Genomic DNA, 19,283 nt, shown 5'->3' with positions numbered 1-19,283 from the left:
AAAAACAACAACAACCCAAGCCATGAAAAAAATTTGGCTCTGTCCCAAGGCACCCAGACACAATTTCATGCTGGCACGTACGTAGCAAAGAAACTTCTGAATTCAGGATGTGCAAGCCTGCTTCTTTCATGTACACCTGGAAAGCTCACCCTATGAAAAACCAACGGGCCACAGTCAGCCAGTAAGCGACCAACCCCACATCAAGAGCCCCCTCGTATGTTCCAAGCAAAGCACACGCTTACATCCTCTGCTTGCTCTGAGCCATAAACTGCAGAAAAAAAAACCCTCGGGAAGCGTACTAAAACCAGGCTGCTGAGGACAGCCCACAGAACTGTCCTGCCATTCCTCACATCTTCAGCAGCTCAGCAGCCTGCAACGTAAGCGCAGAATTACCACCACGAGCACCTCTCAGCGTTACGCAGCTGCAGGTAGACACGGGCCACGTTGTGCCTCTTAAAGCACACGTACGTACCCTCTCGGAGGCATCACATATTCGTGTTATTGTGAAATTAAATATATGCACTCTATTAATTGGAAGATAGACAAAGAAATGTCAATTATACTATGCAGGGTGCTCAAACCAGCAGGCCAGGCAACAGGAGATTACTCACTAGGTAGTCAAACGTACCAAAGCCAGACTGTTGCAGACTGTCTCCGTGTTTCACAAAGGGGTCAGCGATTTGTAAATCTTAAATGCAACACTTAAGCAGTTCTGCAGACTAAAAAAAAACCCTCACATCCTTTGAGGATACACCTCAGCGCTTCTCTGCAAGAAAAGTTTGAAGTGATTTTGCTGTCACAAAAGCATCCATTCTTCGGTTTCCCTGAAATTTAAGGATTTTGAAAACAACAACAACAACAAAACTTTTATAAACACTCCTGTACTTTACTTTCTTATTAAATCTTCCCCAGAGAGCCAGTAAACATACAAACACAAATATTTTTCAGACGGGTCACCCAGCTAACAATCTTTACAAAAAAAAAATCTCCAGAAAGCAGTCGTCTTGCTGAAAATGTACTAAGAAATGGGCTGCATCATTATAATCCAATGCAATAACAATCTTCCTGTTCTTCTGAGTAGCACATAAAAATTTCAGCTTTAGGAATATACAGGGGAATATTGTAGAGATTCTCAAAAACAACAACTGCAATATTAAATATTGATTTCTGAACTCTATTTGCATATTTCGAACAAGAAAAGTACTTGGTGTTACCTACGCTGTTTATCTAAAAGCATTCCAGCCGAGGCATTATCTTTACTTTCTGAGAAACGCTCTCCCAAATCAGTAGACAAAGTTTAACTTGCACAAAGTCTGCTCAGCAACAGCAGCAAGAGAATAGTAACACTGCTCATCGCTAACAATCATTTCAAGCCCTTTAAAATTAAAAATAAAAACACTGCAAGAAACAATCACTACAATAAAACCATGCAATATGCCAGTATTTGCTTGGAAAGCAAATATTTCATGAGATAACAGATGCAAGTCTTATGCTTTCAAATGGTTACTATACAAAAAGGTTTTTATCAAATGATAAAATAAATAATTGGGTACAAGTGTTTTAAAGAGTGACCAGATCTTCCCTGGATCTGCATGCTGCTGGAAACGCATGATTCAGGATTTCTCTCTAAACTGATGTTACTGGTCACTCTCCAGCAATGTCCCAAAATGGAAAAGTGTTTCGTTGATTAATTAACTAACTGAATAATTAAAAACATTGAAGTTCTGTTTTTCAAATAATAATTTGAGTGCCTTCCTTTACATATAGCACATGACAGAGTACGTTCTGCTTGGCCATCAATCAGAGGATGGGCAGGCACGTTACAACAGTTCTGCTTAGAAGTGAGAGATGAGGATTCATTAAAGATTTTATTTTTTTGCTGATTTTATAGGGTTAGGGATTAGGCTTGATCGAAAATCTATGTCTAAAAGCTATTGTCACAAGCCTCCTCCCTTGTCCAGAGCTGAATCTTAACAGAAAGGAGCACCAGCAACTGGGTCAACAGAATTGGCTGACAAAATCCTCACTGCTCTGCTCAAAAAAAAAAAAAAAAAAAAAAAAAAAAGGTAACAATCATCAGGAGAATGGCCAAACCATGACTTGGGTCAGTTCACCCAGTTAGCAGCACACAACTGGCCACTCGAGTACAGATTTCCCATCTGCAAGCAGGGACGTTTAAGGGAATCTTTCGTGCCTCTGTCTCAGGGGAGGAAGTTGCTTTTAAAAATACTTTGTTTTGCCTTTCCCTAAGGAATATCAGAACCATATACCAATTATTTTAGTGTTTTTGTTGTCCGAGAGGTCCAACAAACAAAGGTCTTGTTTGTGAACTGCACAGCCCTTACACCAGTGAGCAATTACTCATGCGATTAGTCCCAATGAAGTCAGAAGAACTGTTTGAGAAAGAAATTGCTTGCCAACCTAAGGGTTGCACAATCAGAAGAAAAAAAAAATATAACAAAAACACAGAGGGGGATAAATTGCATCTGACAAAAAATACAATCAAGAAATAGCTGGTGACAGATTGTTATTTAAGTACAAGGAAGTGATTTAAACAGTCAGGAGCAGTTGTAATAAGCTTATACGATTCTCTATTAAGATTCTTAAAATGTCTTTGTTCTAGCAAAGCTATGAAAAGACGGTTGCCCTTGTAAAGGTTCAGAAACTATCAAATTGATGTTAAAGCTAGAAATGAATGTGATTTCAAACCAAGTAAAGGAGAAAAAGGAAAAAAAAAGAGCATCTCTAGCATCATTAGCACCTCTGTCGTCCATGCTCTTAGTTCTAAGTAGCATGGGCACGACGTACGTTGGGGGATTTCACTGTGGCAGAACTCAACCAGACCAAAGAGACCAGCACAGAGAGTAGAGAGCTCGCTCTACTAGTGTCTCTGCTTCTTAAATAATGGAAGCCACCAGCCTGATTTTAGGAGGTGTTACGTTACAGAAGTGACATCTTCAAAACTGCGGGAACATCTCCACAAGCGAGGTGAACTCAAAGTTTGGCTGTTGAATTTCTCCAAGGAAGCAGATGTGGCATTTTGTGCACGACCCTCAGCCTGCACTGCCTGTCCTAAGTAGTCACTTCAGGAAAAAACAGGCCAAGAAAGTGGCTGTGAGTTTAGCTATGGCTACAAGGAACAACCACCAGGCTGGTCTTCTGAGTTGTCTTGTGGAACAGATGTGAAACATCTCCAGGTAAGGTTCCCAGCACATTTTTAAGCAGCTTGAAGATTCAAAAAAAAGGATTGGTATTGTTGAATTTAAAAAAAATGTTAAATGATGCATTGTAAAACCAAAAAAAGCAAGTGATTCACAGATTAATGTTTTACCGTAAGGAATAAGAACAGAAATTTCCATTGGAAAAGAAACACACACGAAAACGCTGGGTCTAAAGGTGATCAAATCTGAGCCATGGGAAACGTGTATATGACCCTACTGGAGACAGGAACTGGGACTGCTATTTAAACAGGCACTAAAATAGATGCATATGTGTGCAAAGTGCAAGGTAATTATGGTGGCAAGGAAGCATGTGGAGATAGAGAGAGGTCTGGAAGACAAAAGACAGGTTTGTACCATTTCTAGAGAAGCAGATTGCATTCAAGCGTTCTCCTGTCTAGGCCACCCTCCGAAACCATTCCGCTTTTCATGCCTTGTAAATTTGGTATTTATTACCCAGTTACATGACTGAAGACTCAGCAACTGTAGACTACATTAATAAAACAGCACTTGGAGGAACGACAGGAGCAGCCAACGCCGTGGAAGAGAAGCGCATATATCAGAAGAGGGCTCAGGCAAGAATTTCCACTAATTACTTGAGGCAGTTCAGGGAGCTATGTTCCTGGCCGTGGAAGGAAAATTATGAAATGAAATGAAAACAAACCGCACGCATCAGGACAACAAAACTCCTGAGTCTGAGGTTTTTGAGAACTTTACCCAGCCACCTCCACCATAAAGCCAAGATAAGGAGAGCCTGCGAGGCCGAGATGCCGCCAGCCCTGGGCCGGGACTGGTCTCCCCCTGGCCGGAGCCAGCTGTGCTCGTGCTGCCAGCGGGGACCTGCTGGTGCTGGGCTCTGCTCCGTGCCCTGCTCATGTTTCCCCACCTGGACAGAGCCGGCTTTTTCAAGTCGCTGTGCAGCCAAGGCATAAGCAGCGTGAACGGACCACGTCTGACCTTGAATGTGAGCTAGGCGAGGACTGAGATAGAGGCATTTATGTTAACAGCCCTGGGTGACATGAGAACAGATAGACACACTATTAACAATTAATGCCATGCAGGGTGTTGGGGCTAGGATCCATTTTTAAGTTCGGTTTTGGCAGCTACACCAAAATATTTGGGCTCATAATTACCTATGCTGAAGAAAAGCATTGCACTAAATATAGTCTTACCAAAATGAAAAAAAATTTAACATTTCCATATAAAAATGCAATGGTATTGGGGTTAGAAAACACAAAAATACTTTAATATTAGTTTTCTGATTAGTATAATCATTCACACAAACTCCAGTCTGAGATATTTGCAGGCATTTAACTTCACGTGCTAACTCTGAACCTGTGCAGCACAGTTTGAGGGAACTCAGCCTCAGTAATTTCATTTTCCCTCTCCTTAGCAACTACCTACAACTTCCAAGCACTTGCAAACTATTTTCCCTCATCAACAGTTTAGACCACCTTCATAAAATCAAACCCCACATTTGAAAACCCGAGCCAAAACGTTCTTTGCAAGATGTCAAATAAGCCAGTACCAACTTTCTACAACTTTCTGCCTCCTGCACCACTCCCCAAGAGGCTGAACTGCTACAGCCATGTAGTTCTAGATTCATCCTAAAGCCTACAGCCTCGGAGTCCACCTATTCTGTTATACAAGCATTCTAAATTTATTTTTCACCCCATAGAATAGGAAAGCAATCCTATCCCAGCCATCAAGAGTGATTAATGCTGCGATTTTCTGTAAGGTCTGCTATTCAGCACGTAGCAGTATGCAACCGAACTGGCGTATGGCAGTGCTAGCGGACCTACAATTAGAACTAGGAGGTTTTATTCTAAAGGACAGCTCACATGTTGTTCTCCTCCACGGTGTCTCATGCTTGTTTAATGAGCAGCTAGGCTACTGAAATACACAAAAAACCGCTGCTCTTTGAAGCACTTAAGACAGCAGGATACTGGTACGTTTCGATACTTTCCCTGCACAGATCAGAGCAAGGCAGAGGGGGAAAAAAGCACATTACAGGCATTCATACAAACCAGACACCTTTCATTTTCTATTAGCAAGAATCCCAAGAGACAATTTAGCACTCTGCAAATATGGCACTGGAAGACTGGGAAGTTGCTTCCTGAGCACCAGTCATTACACAAAGATTTCAGAAGAACTCACAGTCTTCAGGGCCAGGCAAAACCAACAGCCACTTCCCCCTTCCTACACATGAGACCCATGAAGAGCAACATCACGAGTATCATAGCTATTCGGTAACAGATTTCTCCTAAGACAGATTAAAATTTAATGGTTCCTTAAAAAAAAGAAGCACCAATTTCTCTACCCAGCAAGACTATCAGCATTTTTATGAAGTAACAAATTAGGCCTTTGGCGTTTTGCAGCAGCGATCCAAGATTTGAGGCTTCTCAAAAGCTCCAAGTTTTAAAGCAATCAAATGTCTGACAGCTGGAATGAAATTAGCATGATTAACCAGTTATGTAAATAATGATGCGGTCGGTACAAGCACAATTCATTTATGCTCATTGCATTATACAGCTTGCACTGGACATCAGATGTTTGTCAACTATTCATTAAAAGTGACGGTAAGAATAATGGACGTGAAAAACACCACGAGCACTACCAGCCACGGCACCTGACAGCCCAGGGCTCAGATCAGGGCTCTCCTACTAGCACGGAACAACAAGGCAACTTCTAAATAACCCTTTTCTTCCCCAATCATCACCCAAAGCTATCTACCTCCTACCTAAGGAACAGGTCTTTTTTTTTTCCTCTTTTTTTTTTCTTCTTCCTAAACAGAGAGGTCCAACCTGCAAGAATCTTCATTTCTTAACAGCGGGCGTTATTTTTCAGCTGTCAGCACAGGGAGAAGTCTGCTACCCTAGGCTGCCGCGTAGGAGAACCATCGTCACGGCAGGATGATGCCGCATAGTTGTTTTATGACATCAAGGAAGTTGCAATCAGCAGCAGCAAGTCAAACTTCCTGAAGTATAACTCGCCGTCAGCTCAGCCTTATCAGAATCCGTCTTCAGGAATGCATACTCATGGTTAATTTGTACTCGGTAATTTTCGATAACGCGGTTAAATATTTAATATACGGCAGATTATCTTTAAAACTCTGTCTAGCTGGTTTACCGTGACCCCAAGTTTGCAAGAGAAAATTTATCAGAAGTTTTGATTCTTCACAATGAAACACTATACGTGAGCCTGTTTGGAAATAATGTATCTGGGAATCTGCCAAGACAAACAGATTTAGAAGCACTTCCTAAACAGGCCCTATTTTGCTGAAGATATTGTCAAGATATATTTGTATTTTAATTAAAAATCATTCTAACATCTTATATTTCAAACCTCAGCAATCCAGTTTTCTCTGACCTTGTCTTGCATAAAACACAGCAATATCGAATTATGCAAGAGTTCCATATTACCATAAAATATGTATTACAGTGGAGAGAATAATAAAACTGAACCTTGTGGCCTGATTTGCATTTTGAACTCCTAAAGTCAGTCTCCACAGTCTGCAACACCCGCAACACGGCTTAGCAATCAGAACCAGTCTGTATCTCCCGGTGAAAACGCAGGATTCGGGGAATTTGCTTAGAAAAATTACCAAAAAGCAGCATGTCCAATTTGCGGGGATTTAAAACACAACTCAGCTTTCCAGATCGGCGATAAGGAAGGGGAAGGGGGGAAGGAAGCGTTACACGCCCCTTAGCCAAATAAAATCGAGACCAAATATCTGCTATCGATACGCCCCGCAGCTTGAAAATCGGCAAGGCTCATTGTTGGCAGCCCGTAATAATCCCCGTGCAAACACAATTCACAGCTGTGATACCGATTAATACGGCAACGCTAACTGCTCGAGACCGATCCGTAGCATCAGATCTAGCGCGGGCAGGGCGTTAAGAAAGGGAAGAAAATAAAATAAAAAAGGAAGATCTCAAATGGATTTAAAAAAATAAATAGATGAGAGCAGCATTCCGCATGCGTTGGGGAACCCGGGCTCCGCGCCCCTCAGGGGGATGCGGGGCCGAGGGTTGGGTCTGAAGGGTCTTGAGGTCGAAGGTTTGGGGGTCTGGGGGTTTTAGGGTCTGAGGGTTTTGGGGTGTGAGGATTTTAGGGCCGGTTTCCCCCCACCGTTCCCAGCCCGGGGGCGGCCCCGGGGCGCAGTCACCTTTCCCGGCAGCTCCTGGCAGTGCCTCCTGCTCGCAGCCGGGGCTGCCATGATGGCCAGGAACTGTTGCTAGCGACCTAATGGGAGACAACAAAAGGCCGCCCAGACCCCGCTGGGGGCTTCCACCGTCGCCACCACCCCCTCACAGGGGACCCCAGGACGGACGGACAGACAGACGGGCCCCTCCCCAGCCGCCCACCCCCCCCTCCAAGGCCCGGCCCGGCCCTAACCCCACCACCGGGCCCCGCTCCCCACCACGGGGAGGCCTCGCAGCCCCTCACGGAGGGGCCTTGCCCGTACCCCGACCCCCTGAAGGGGGGGAGCAGGCCCCGGGGATGGGTGAAGGGGGGGGGGGGGGGAGCACCGGAGGGAGAAAGGGAAAGAAAATAAAGCGGCTTCCTTCACCACCACCACCACCCCCCTCCACCCCGAGAACAACCCGCTTTTCCCGCACTCACCTGGCGCTGCGTGCTGAGGGGGGAGCGGGGAAGGGGCTGCGGGGGGGGGTGTCGCGATGTGGCGGTGTCGCGATGTCCCGGTGCCCAGCCGCCGCCGCCGCCTCTGGCTGGGTTTGACACCCACACGCACCATCCAACATGGCGGCGGCCGGGAGGGAGGGAGGGAGGGGGGGGGAGGAGGAGGCGGAACCGGCGGCCGAGCGCGGCCCCGAGGCGCGGCCCCCGGTCGTCGGGCGCGGCGGGGAGTGGAGTTCGGGAAGGAGAAAAGGAGGAAAAATAAAAATCAAAAATGAAGTGAAAATCAAAAAGGCGCTCTCCTTCCGCACGCCCCTCTCTTTCCTCGCTCTCCTCTTCCTCCTCGCCCTCCTCTTCCTCCTCGCCCCCTCAGCCGGCCATGGCGGGCTCGCCTCACGGCCCTCTCCTCACGGCCCGGCCCGCCCTCAGGCCGCGACCCCCCTGCCCCGAGGGCGGACATTTCCTTCTCCTCAGGAGGCGGCCGAGCCCCCAAAGGACCGTCACTGCTGCCCACAAGCAGCCCCTGGGGCACCCCCTTCCCCTCGTGCCCCCTCAGGATGGGGTGCAGTGTGATGGCATTTGGGCGTTTAGGGATGGTTCAGGGTCGTTCCCCCCTCACGATGAGGTGCAAAAGGATGGCGTTTTGGCATTTAGGGGCACTCCTGGGTCATCCCCCCTCACAATCCCCCCTCACAATGGGATGCAAAATGATGGTATTATGGCATTTAGGGGCACTTCTGGGTCGACCCCCCTCATGGGATGCAAAAGGATGGCACTTTGGCATTTAGGGACACTTCTGGGTCATCCCCCCTCAGCTTGGGATGCAAAAGGATGGCAATTTGGCATTTAGGGACGCTTCTGGGTCATCCCCCCTCATGGGATGCAAAAGGATGGCACTTCGGCATTTAGGGACACTTCTGGGTTGTCCCCCTCACATGCAAAATAAAATTGCAAAATAAAATTGCATTTTGGCATTTAGGGATGATTCTGGGTGGCAGTGGGGAGCATGTGTTAAGGGAGCTGCAGGCAGACCTTGGTGGTCACGCCAAGGGGACCTGCGCTGCGGCAGTGGGAGTGTGGCAGGAGGAGCCGGGCAGTCTGCAGCTTGCGTTCTTCTGTTTTCGGAGCAATGACCAAAGCAGTGCCCCAGATCATAGGTTGGGAGAGGTCTCCTCGCGGTTCTGAGTGTTTGTTCCCATCATAAAACCGTGAGACAATTCGAGGAAACGGGACGTGGCTGTTCTGGAGACAGCGAGGGTCAGTGCGGGTCAGGAGGGAAGCTGGCTAGCAGGGCTCGGCTCATATTAGCACAGCTGGCTCCAGGTAGCACTACGGGTCATTTAAAACCCAAATTCCTGAGGAATCTTGCCTTATTAAAACACAATAAAACAAAGGGAATCAGAGCAAAACCCAGTGTGTAAGGCTGTGCTTTTCAAATGAAAAAAAGCCAGGCCGCACACTCCAAACTTAGAGCCCAGCCCTTCTGTCCTCAGAGCTGGTAGCAAAATTCCCCCTGACCTCAATCTGAGAAGGATCGAGGTTTAAATACTGAAGAACATGGACTGCAGCAAAGCAGAGTAAGCTGCATTAAAAGGAACTTGTTTTAGAAATGCTGCGAGTCCAAGTGCTTTGAATACCATCTGGTAGCTGGGAAGCCAAGTCTTCTGCAGCTAGCTGCAATAGTGGCTTAGCTGTTAACCTTGAGCTAGGAGAGCTAAGCAGAATGAGATTCTGGGTGAAAAAATAAAGCATCTGCAAGCATCTGACACTATCAGCAGGAGCTGAAAGAATACTTCCCTCTTTTTGTCTTTAGAAGAAATGGCAATGGTGGAAAACTAATGTTTCAGTGCATGTTCATTAATCCTAATGATTAGGTGCTGACAGCTCTAAAGAACAAGAAAAAAGCTCTTGTTTAAAATAACATGTGCAGAATAAAAGTATTCCTGCTGCCTTCTCTCCTGCCTACCTGCTCTCCTGTGGACAGACAACTCTCAAAAACAGGTGGGAGTTTCTTCTCCGCTTCCAGCTCCATCCCAGACATTTCTTGTGTTCTGTCTACAGAGCAAGTGTACAAATAAACGAACCCAGCAAAGAACTCCTACAGCTGGCACACCTGTATCAACAAAACTATTTTCTATCAACCAGATCAAGTCACTCAGCATGGGCAAAACAAGCCACCCAAGTAAAACTAAGCTCTTTTTTATTACACTTGTGTTAACACCTTAAATCACAGTGTTTGTGCTAGGCTGGCCATGTTGCCCAAATCAATACAGCTGCACCAGGAGAGATTTGCCCAGGCTGCAATAGGACCATCCCTTCTGGCGGTCTCCTGAGGACACCCACAGCGGGCACAGACTTGCTGCAGTGGATATGGGGCCCTTCTTGCATATCAGCCACAGCAGGTCACTGCCACTTGTCCTGTGAGTTTAAACCCAGGTGCTAGTGTAGCAAACTTTCCTCCCCAGTTTTGTCCTCCGAACAGGCTGTACCACGCCTTGGATGTTGACCCATGACACTCTATCAGGTTGTTCACAGCACATTTCAGTTGTGTTGGCAGAGCCAGAGTTCAAGGCCATTATTGCAACATGACTTCAGCATCAGAAGCTGATAACCATGGCTTCTCCCCAGTAACTGCTTTGGCAGCAGAGCAGCCCACGTGGAGAAGGCAGATGGAGGCAGCGAACCCAACAAGTGGGAGTAAAGGGGCCTCCACACCACAAGGAGCACAAGGATAATGTGAGGGGCTGCAGTGTGATGCCCGGTATGCAGGAGACTCTTCAAGCAGAGACGAGACAGGCACAGCCTCTCCCAGCTCTGCCCGGCCACAGCTGCCCTCCTAGCTAACCTAGCAAAAAGCGGCTGCCAGGAAGCCCCAGGAGGGCCTGTTCCACAGCCATAATGTGAATATCGCCCACACAGCAACTGCCGCCACGTGGGGCTGAGCACACCACTAATTAGCTAATGAGTTTGTTCCAAATGTCTGGCCACAGTGTGACTGACAACAGGAACAGCACTTGAGAAGCACTGAACAATGACAAGTACATTCGTCTCTTCTCGGTGACCCCAGCCCCGCATTAACAAATAGGTCACAAACAACAGTGCTTTACAGTGATCTAATCCTCCAGCCATATGTCGGCTGACCGAAAAAAAAAATACAGAAAAAAAAAGCTGCACGGAGAATGCCAAAAAGCTCTGCAAAAAAAATTCTAAGGAAAACTCGATAAATATATCCCTGCAGTTTGAAATTTGATTTCCTCACTCTATTGTTTCTCATTTCCTGAGAGCTGGCTTGGAGGATCACATTTTCTGCTTCTGTCTCCAGTGCTTGTAACCAAACAAGACTGAATCTCATTATCCTGATGCATGGCTCTAGCTGCATGCAATTCAATCTCTAAATCACAGTCATTTTTGCTCCATTACCAATTTCCCTTCCCACTCCTAACCTATAGGTCTTCAAAGGAATCAATTCAAAAATAGACTAGCATCATCTAATGAAGGTGTTTAATGCTCGGCATTTAACTCGTTATTAAGCAGCCAAGCAAGAACCTGCTTGATGTATCAGGAGGTTGGGCACCCTCTGCTCACACAGATTCCAGTGGGAGCCTGCATTTCTCAGCATCCATAGGAAGTCAAAGGCTCCTGCATGGGGTAAAATAAGGACTCGAATCCTTGAGGACCCAATTTTGGAAATCTAACTAAATGAGAATATGGGCAAATGCAGTCATTATTGGCCTCAGAGCCAAAGAAGCAAGACATTTCTCAGCAAGCACAGTCTCTCTTCTAAATTTTCTGAGCCATCTGCATATTGCTGACAGTGATATGGAATATATTCAGATTTATACGAAATGATGTTCACCTCAGATTATTCCCTCCTGGAGTCATGAATCTTTAGCTGAAATATGCAAACTCTGAGTGATAGGGGTGTCTGCTTTAAATGGATGCAGGGATCCACAGGGTCGGCAGCCAGACCACATCTATAGGGTTTGTCTGAAGCTGAGGAAGACCAAAATAAATTTATTTCATATCAGGTATAGTCTGGATTAGATTATTTTCTTTAAACATCATCTACATTTTAAAAATGTATAGTTACAAAGAGCGAAATCAGGAAGATGAATAGGGAAGAGTGTGCCCCAATAAACCCATGCCTGAGTTCAGCTGGAAACAACCCAAGTTTAATCAAAATAGAGCACATTTACGGCCAGCATGATGGTTTTAGTTTCATTTGTGACGCAGACAAACTTGTAGAACTGTTTCCACTACTAAGCATTCATTCTGACATGTTCAAAATTAATACACCTCTAATATGGGCTTTCAAAACAGACCTTTTCTGAATACGTTAGCAGATTCATGAAAAGAGGGGAGAGAATGCAAGCCCAGCACATTGTTTTTTCTCAAAATGAATACACAGTGACAGTGCAAGAGGCAGTGACATTTGAAATGTGCTTAGTTCTAGTAATTACCAAGTGGTGTGTTTCTTTAGAAGTTTAGGCCCTTCTCATCTGCGGGCACCTTCCCTCATTCCTTTCCCCTTACTGCTCCGTAGGTGCAATTTCTCCCCGTGCCACATCGAGAAGCCAAGGCCACTGCACTGCTTACACTAAAACCCACTGGAGCCTTAGGGTGAAATTCCACAAGTTTTAATTGACCCAAGTCAGGCTGCTGTGGTTTCTGCCCTTCCTCCACCACCCCCAGCACCCAGTCCATTCCCTCCCTACCACCAGCGCTGGTTAACACCAGCTGTGGTCAGAACTAATCACTTTTTTGGGGGGGAGGGTCACATTTCAGCCAGTTTAGCTCCCTGAACCAGCTCAGCAGAAGGTCAGATGAGTGCTCGTGTCAGCAGAAAGCCGGGGCCAGGACTCTGTCCATAGAGGACGTGTGTTTCTTCAGTCGGATACAGCCAGCGTGGCTTTGCTGCCTGTTCCCAGACTGGGAGCACTGGTACATCTGGGGCTGCCTGCACAATTCTGCATTTTTCCAGAGCATTTTTCCATGAAGACGGCCTCATTTTGCTACCGAGTGTTTCCACAGAGCGGGTCACCACGAGCCTTTAGCCCCGTGCTGGAGGACAAGGATTTGCTTGCGGTCAGTACAGCCCGTGCTGTCCCTCTTTTGGTTTCCTCCTCGTCGTGACGAGAGGACTTCCTGCCAGGAAGGGCCTGATCGGCAACGTCACCCGCCAGAGTTCCTCTTTATCACCGCAGCAGCCACCCAAAGAATGTCACCCGAAGAGTCGGGCCCTCCCTTTCGCCCCAGGCCCATCCTCAGACCCATCTGGGCCTCGTAATAGCAGGCCGACTGCAGGATGAGTGGTGGTGTTGTGCAAGGACCTCACGTGGCAAGAGATTACCCTCCCTCCTCCCAGATCTTCCTCACCTTGAGGGAAAACACCCTGCCAGGAGCTGTGCTGCTGGCTCCCAGCGCTTCCCTGGCGGTGGTCTCCTCTCCTGGTGGGCTGGGACAGCGAGCTAGGCTGCTCCTACCTCGATGGATAGGAAAAAAAGCTTCATATGCTACAAGGGAAGTGGGGAGAAGAGCATTTCTCTGACAAATAAAACATACAACCAAGCAGGCGGCCCGTGAGAGCGGTGTCAGCTCTCAGCAGCTACCATAGCCATGGCAGAAAGACTGGAGTCCAAAAGTTTCATATTCAAGCACAAAAATTCAGGGCCTGTGAGCAAAGCACTGTCCTGCCCACCAGAGGACAAGCACAGTGATTCATCTGCCACTTACCTGGGGTGAATCAGGGGGAAAAAAGATTGAAATCGGTGTTATCACACCAAGGGGGTGCTCAGACATGGACCTGAGGCATCGGCTGGTCCAGGGAGCTTCCTGCATGTGTGCTCTTGTCCTGTAAATCACATCTGGCAAGCCACATCTGCCTATAGCCCTGAGAAATAAGCTTTATATCTACAGCCATTTGTAGTGCAGAAATTTCATGCCATCGCTCTCAGTAGCGAAGACAGGACCCCTGGAGCAGGCTGAATACTGGAAGCCACAGGCATTTTGAGCTTCCTCTTTTAAACCAGGGGATTGGTAACATGGAGCTACTGAGCCTCTGGATTACAGTAGCTGGATGCCCATCACCAATTATCACAGCTGAAAAGCTGGTGGCTTTTCCCTTGACAGATGAAAACTGAGGGCTGTCCCTTGGGTTTGTGTTTGCCCAGCACCCCGGCAGTTGCTTAATTACTTGGCCCCATTTCGAGGTTTCTGATTCCCACTTCTGCAACTGAACTTCCTCAGTTCCCATGCTCACAAATCCAGTTGCCACTTTCACATCTGCATTCACAGTCACAACTCCTGGCTTGTCACTGTCAGCCGGTCACAGAGCATCTCATCCCCAACAGGTCTTCCCAGGTGATTTCCTAACGCAAAAAATAAACACCAGCGCAGATCTGTAAATACATGGTCCCTGTGTAATCAACAAGCAGATTAAAAATCCACCAGCTGGGCTGGGAGAGATTCGTGACAAGCCATGAGGGCTTCATAGCACAAATACTGCAGGCAAGAAATGCTCCGAGCACACTCAATCCTAACACTATTTGGCTGAGCTGCTCCATGGATCAGTCGTGCTGGACAACTGCTCTGCCAGCCCCTGAACCAGAAGGCTCCTTTGGTTGAGACGAGCCTGTAAGTACAACCTGCATCTTCTACGATAGTTTCAGTAGCCATTTGAGCATGACAGCTGGCCAAGCAGGTTATAATTGTCTGTAATTAACACTCCTACGAGCTTCCACATTCTTAAGGCCTGAGTGAGGTGGAGAAAATACAAGAGTGCTCCCTGACTTTGTGAACAGTAGGGGAAGTCAAAGGAACCCCGCTCCCTTCTGAAGTCAAGCATTTCTTATCAGAGAAGGGATGAAGCAAGTACCAGCGCTGCTGGGAACTGGCTGTGCACAGCCCCGTTTCTTCTGGGGCACAAACCACAAGCTCAACCTCAAGCAAAAATAACTGCAAAGCAAGTTGCTACAGACCATGGGCTTCCTCTGTCCTTCAAGAAGCCTCTTTCAGCGCTTGCATGTCACTTCATGAGCCTGGAGGGGGGTGCAAGCTGTTACAACCACAGCAGATTTTAGCAATACTGAAAATGGCCTTTGTAGAGATGCGTGAACTGAATAACCTGCTTGGTAAGAGTGAAAGCCAAATAAGCCTGAACTGCCTCACTACTGAAAATCCCCCGTGGGTCACCAGTGGGCTGGAAGAACAACTCTGACACCTGCACAGCAAGGCCTAAAAGCGACTTATACTTGGAAGGGTCTTAACCACTTGGAAAGGAAGGGCTGTGTTTTACAAATGATTTCCTCTGCTGAAGCCACCAGTCTGGCTCCCAAGAGAAAAATGGGCAGATGCTTCCCTGTGAGCACTGCTTGTGCATTGCTCTCTATTGTTCCACTTGCAATTTTTCATTACAGACATTTGCAAGGAGTGGGTCTGCATCAGCTTTTCCTGCTTGCACTCCGTTATCACGAGACAGAAATATGAGACTCGCATCTTCCCTCTGGGCAGGGCACCACATCCCATTTTGCACCACAATCAGAGCCTGGGGGAGGTGAAAGACTGAGAGGCTGCCGTTCTCGGGTGCCTCTTTCAAGATTCATCTTATACACAAAGTCACAGCTGGTTCAGACACATCCAAGCTCCACACCACTGGGTCTTAGGAGAACAGAAGGAAATATTTGTTCACCCATTTCCAATATTTTTCCTCCATCATTCAACTAATGATCACTACCAGTGCTGGACATCATTAATTGCAAGCAGGAGAGATGTTCCTACCTTCCCATATGCTGCCCCACAGCTCTGCACATCAGACCTGCCCATATGTCCTGCTTGAAAGCAGGGATAAAGCACAGTTTTCACATGCTGTCTCTCAGCTCTCCTGAGCAGGGCTGTCCTGGGCTGCTCCCAAAAGCTCCGTCTCCATATGCCTTTCCCCAGACTCTCCATTAACTGGCATGTTTTACATCCTCAAGGCCATCTAAGCCTTGTAGGCAGGTGGCATGCTTTTCCAGCCTTCAGCACCCGGGGTGTTCAGAGCCTGTCCTACACGGTAGATTTAAACACATGCTAAAATGATTTAGTGAAGCAGTAAATGTCACTGCCCTGGGGAGCCGGGAATAGTGCAGCTGCAAGCCACTGGAGGCTGCATTGCTGAGCCTGGCTGAGGGAGCAGCAAACAAACACCAGCTTGAGCTGCAGACCTTGGGTTAATCCCCAGAGGGGAAAAAAAAAGCAGGCACTGGGGCTGGAGTCCTTGCCTGGGCTGGTTTTGAGGGTCTCCCAGGAGAGACACCAGCTCTGTGCCTGGTGCGCTTGGTCCTGACCTTCCGCAGTTCCTCCAAGGAAGTCTGGAGCAGCTGAAATCCCAGTCCTGCAGCTGGTGGGACCAACAGGGCTGCCTGGTGTGATGCACTCGCCAGAAACCTCCCAAACCTTCCTCCAGCACAGCGGGAGAGCGGCATGCAACACTAATGCACCGAGATAACGTGCAGACACAATGCCCGCCACATCCTCCGCTGCCTCATGGCAAGCTCCGAGCCAACAGGACACACAAAGCCCACGAGGACCAGGACTGTCAGCGAGCCAGGGCTCCCCAGCAAAACCCCAAAGCCAGCAGAAAGCAAAACCAGTTCCTCTTTCAGACCGAGAGGGGAAAAGAAAGGAAGGAAGATAGCAAAGCTGCGTTTCAGAAGCTTGCTGCCTGGTGAGCTGGAAGGAACACCCAGCTGGAGGGAATGCTTTATATAAACACAGACTCAGATTATTTTGCATATACTTTGCTGGGTACTGCAGGCGCATCTCAATGTATGCACATGCTGTACGTACACCTACATGGGAAAGGTTTTTACAGCTGTGCTGATGCTCATGCCTTACGGCACTCGAGCTGAAGCCCTGGAGCTGCACCGCTCCTGGGCCATCGCCTTCACTGGGGGTGGTCCAGCACCCTGGATATCCCACCAACTCTTCCTTTGGAGCAAACGCTGTCATTTGCAGCACTGCAGGAGCATTTTTAGGGAGAACAGTGCCCCAACTTCCCATTAAAAGTGAGGCATTGCCCTGTGTGAGCACTGCACATGGCTTTTGCTAAGAAGCAGACAGCAAAAGCATGCATCCCAGGGCTAACCACTGGGCAGTGTTCCTTTAAAACAGGCCAGATCCTGCCTCATTTACACAGGCAGCTATCTGGCGAGGCTTCAGTGAAATTACCCTGGATTTCCACAGCCGATGTGTCAGAAATCACCATCTGACACAGCCCCAGGGAAGGATCCATCAGTTTTATTGTGGCCTCCTCCAGTCTTTGCTCACTCTTTCCTCCCGCCTTGTACAGGAGAAAACACCGCTTGGGAAAATGGCACGAGGCAGCGATGGTGTCCTTATTTAGCTGGATTTGCTACAAAAATGAAGGTGGTTATGTGGCCCTGTGTGGCTGGGGACTGACACTGCCATGTGCGTGGACTCCTCCTCACAGCCTCCGATGCTGTTGGCTCATCTCAGAGCAAGCTGCTGATGGGCTGGGCAGAGATTTCAGAACTACTTCATCTCTCAACATTTCCTGAAGAGAGGCAGCTGGCGAGGGGAGAGAGGTCACAAACCCTCCTGAGACAGCTCACCCCTTCATCAGACCCCAGAGAGCCCCCACAAACCTGCCACCTCGAGGCCCAGACTACAGGAGGAGCTGCCCCAGACGCCGCAGCAGCGAAAATAAATCAGAGGAAAATGCGAGCCAGAGGGGGGGGACGACAACTCCTGCCTGCATCTCCTCTGTCCCTGCAGGAAAGGGCGGCGCGGAGCAGCCGGAGCATCCAGGGAATCCGCAGCTGCACCTGCATCCGCCCCGGCCAGACAGAAGGCCTCAGTGCTGCATCTCCCCTCCGCTTCCTCCCTCTTGTCTTCCTCATCCCTCTCCTGAATAGCCGGTTTCAGGAGGAGCACAGAGCCTGGATTCTCTGGTTTTTACGGCGCATCCGGCACCCGGTGAATTATCCCGGTGGGCGCCGCTCCAGCAGCCTCCCCGCTGCCCAGGGACACGGCCACACACACATCCTCCTCCCTCAGGGCATCCCAAATGGCCCCAGCACCCCCATTTTTGCCCCTGGGGTTGACCAAACCCCTCTCCAAGCAGCACTACCCTCTGCAGGATGTCCTCAGAAAGCACCCACCCAAAATGATCCCCGAGCCACCCCAGCAGCAGAGGTCACCCCCACCCCTGCCTCCTGCACCCAGAGGACACCCCCTGAACCTGTTCCCCCTGCACAGCCCCACGGGAACCCCCCCAAATCCAGCCCCCACGCGTGCAGTGGGTACGGTGCCGAAGGAGGAACCGCAGAGGCTCTTGCCGTGCTTCCAGAGGAAGGCGTGACGCGAGCTCGGGCTTAATTGGTTATTAATAACTTCTTTGTTAACAAGCCAGCCCTAAGGAGGAACCAAAATTGGGCTGCTTCTCCCAGCGAGAGCGCAGCCACCCCTCTGCCAGCCATCATTCACAAGAGCTGCCCAGACGTCCCCACTGAGTCACCGCAGCAGCAGCATCCCCTCACCTACGCACAAGGCTTCTCATTTTTTTATGCTTTTTTTTTTTTTTTAATCCTTTTAAATCCCAGAAAAATAACAGATGTCACCGTTGAGGGGGAGCTTCTCAGAAGCTGTTCCTGCAGCGGGTTGTGTCAGGATGCGAGCACGCACACAGCTTCCCTGGCACAAGCCCTTCACGTGCCGCGGAGCCCTCCTGCCCCCTCCAGGAGCCTTCCTCCAGGGCAAACACCCCCCACACCCAGCCCCACACTAAAGGGATCCTTCTGATTTCTCTCCCCTAGAATTGAGCAGCAGGAGCCCTCCATCACCGTGCTGGCCCAGTGAGCAGCATCCTGGGCTCTCAACCCCCAAAACCCAGGGGTGCTCCCAAGGAGAGCCACAGAAACACAGCAGAGAAACTCCAGCCCCTGCACACACCGTGGCACCAGTCTAACCAGTAAGCATGGTTATGGGAAGCTCACCAAGCAGGAGGGCTGGGTGCTGCGGTGGTTTCTCACCTCAGAAGCCTCCATCAGATATTTGCAGAGCAGCACCCAGCAGGTTCAGCAGAAAGCTTTTTTTAAGCTTTTGGAGCTGGCACGACGAGACACTGCTCAGGCAGCCAAAAGCAGAGCGGGGTTGGTTGTGAAGGAGAAAGAAAGCAGCAGGTCCCAAAGTTGCCCCCATGGTGCAGAGCACCCCCCATTGACCAGCCCAAACCCAGTTGGGGGCTCTCCACCTCCTTTTGTAGGGCGCAGGGGGTGCCCAGCCCCCAGCTGCTGCTGGTTAACTCGTTAACATCTACCCTCTCCACAAGTGATCATCACCGAGTGTCCACCGCAGCCATGTCCCTAAAACAAAACGAGGCATTGCCTGTCCCCAGAGCCAGGCACGGGCACTGCTTGCACCCAT

General features: G+C 48.7%; 1 protein-coding gene across 4 annotated transcripts in view; it reads right to left on the bottom strand.

Annotated features, from left to right (window-relative positions):
• The window catches only part of EPN2 (epsin 2), a 42,960-nt gene extending 34,988 nt beyond the window's left edge, over positions 1-7,972 (bottom strand). For all 4 annotated transcript variants that reach the window (XM_082772601.1, XM_082772603.1, XM_082772602.1 and 1 more), the window contains exon 1: positions 7,845-7,972. The gene's annotated coding sequence lies outside the window, so the exon portion shown is untranslated. The remainder of the gene's footprint in view (positions 1-7,844) is intronic.
• Positions 7,973-19,283: the final 11,311 nt, after the last annotated feature.

Source organism: Aythya marila (genome assembly GCF_965140915.1).
Source record: "Aythya marila genome assembly, chromosome: 15".
In the NCBI taxonomy this organism is placed as follows: domain Eukaryota; kingdom Metazoa; phylum Chordata; class Aves; order Anseriformes; family Anatidae; genus Aythya; species Aythya marila.
Note: the sequence above shows the minus strand (reverse complement) of the source record. Positions and strands in the feature narration are given on the sequence as shown.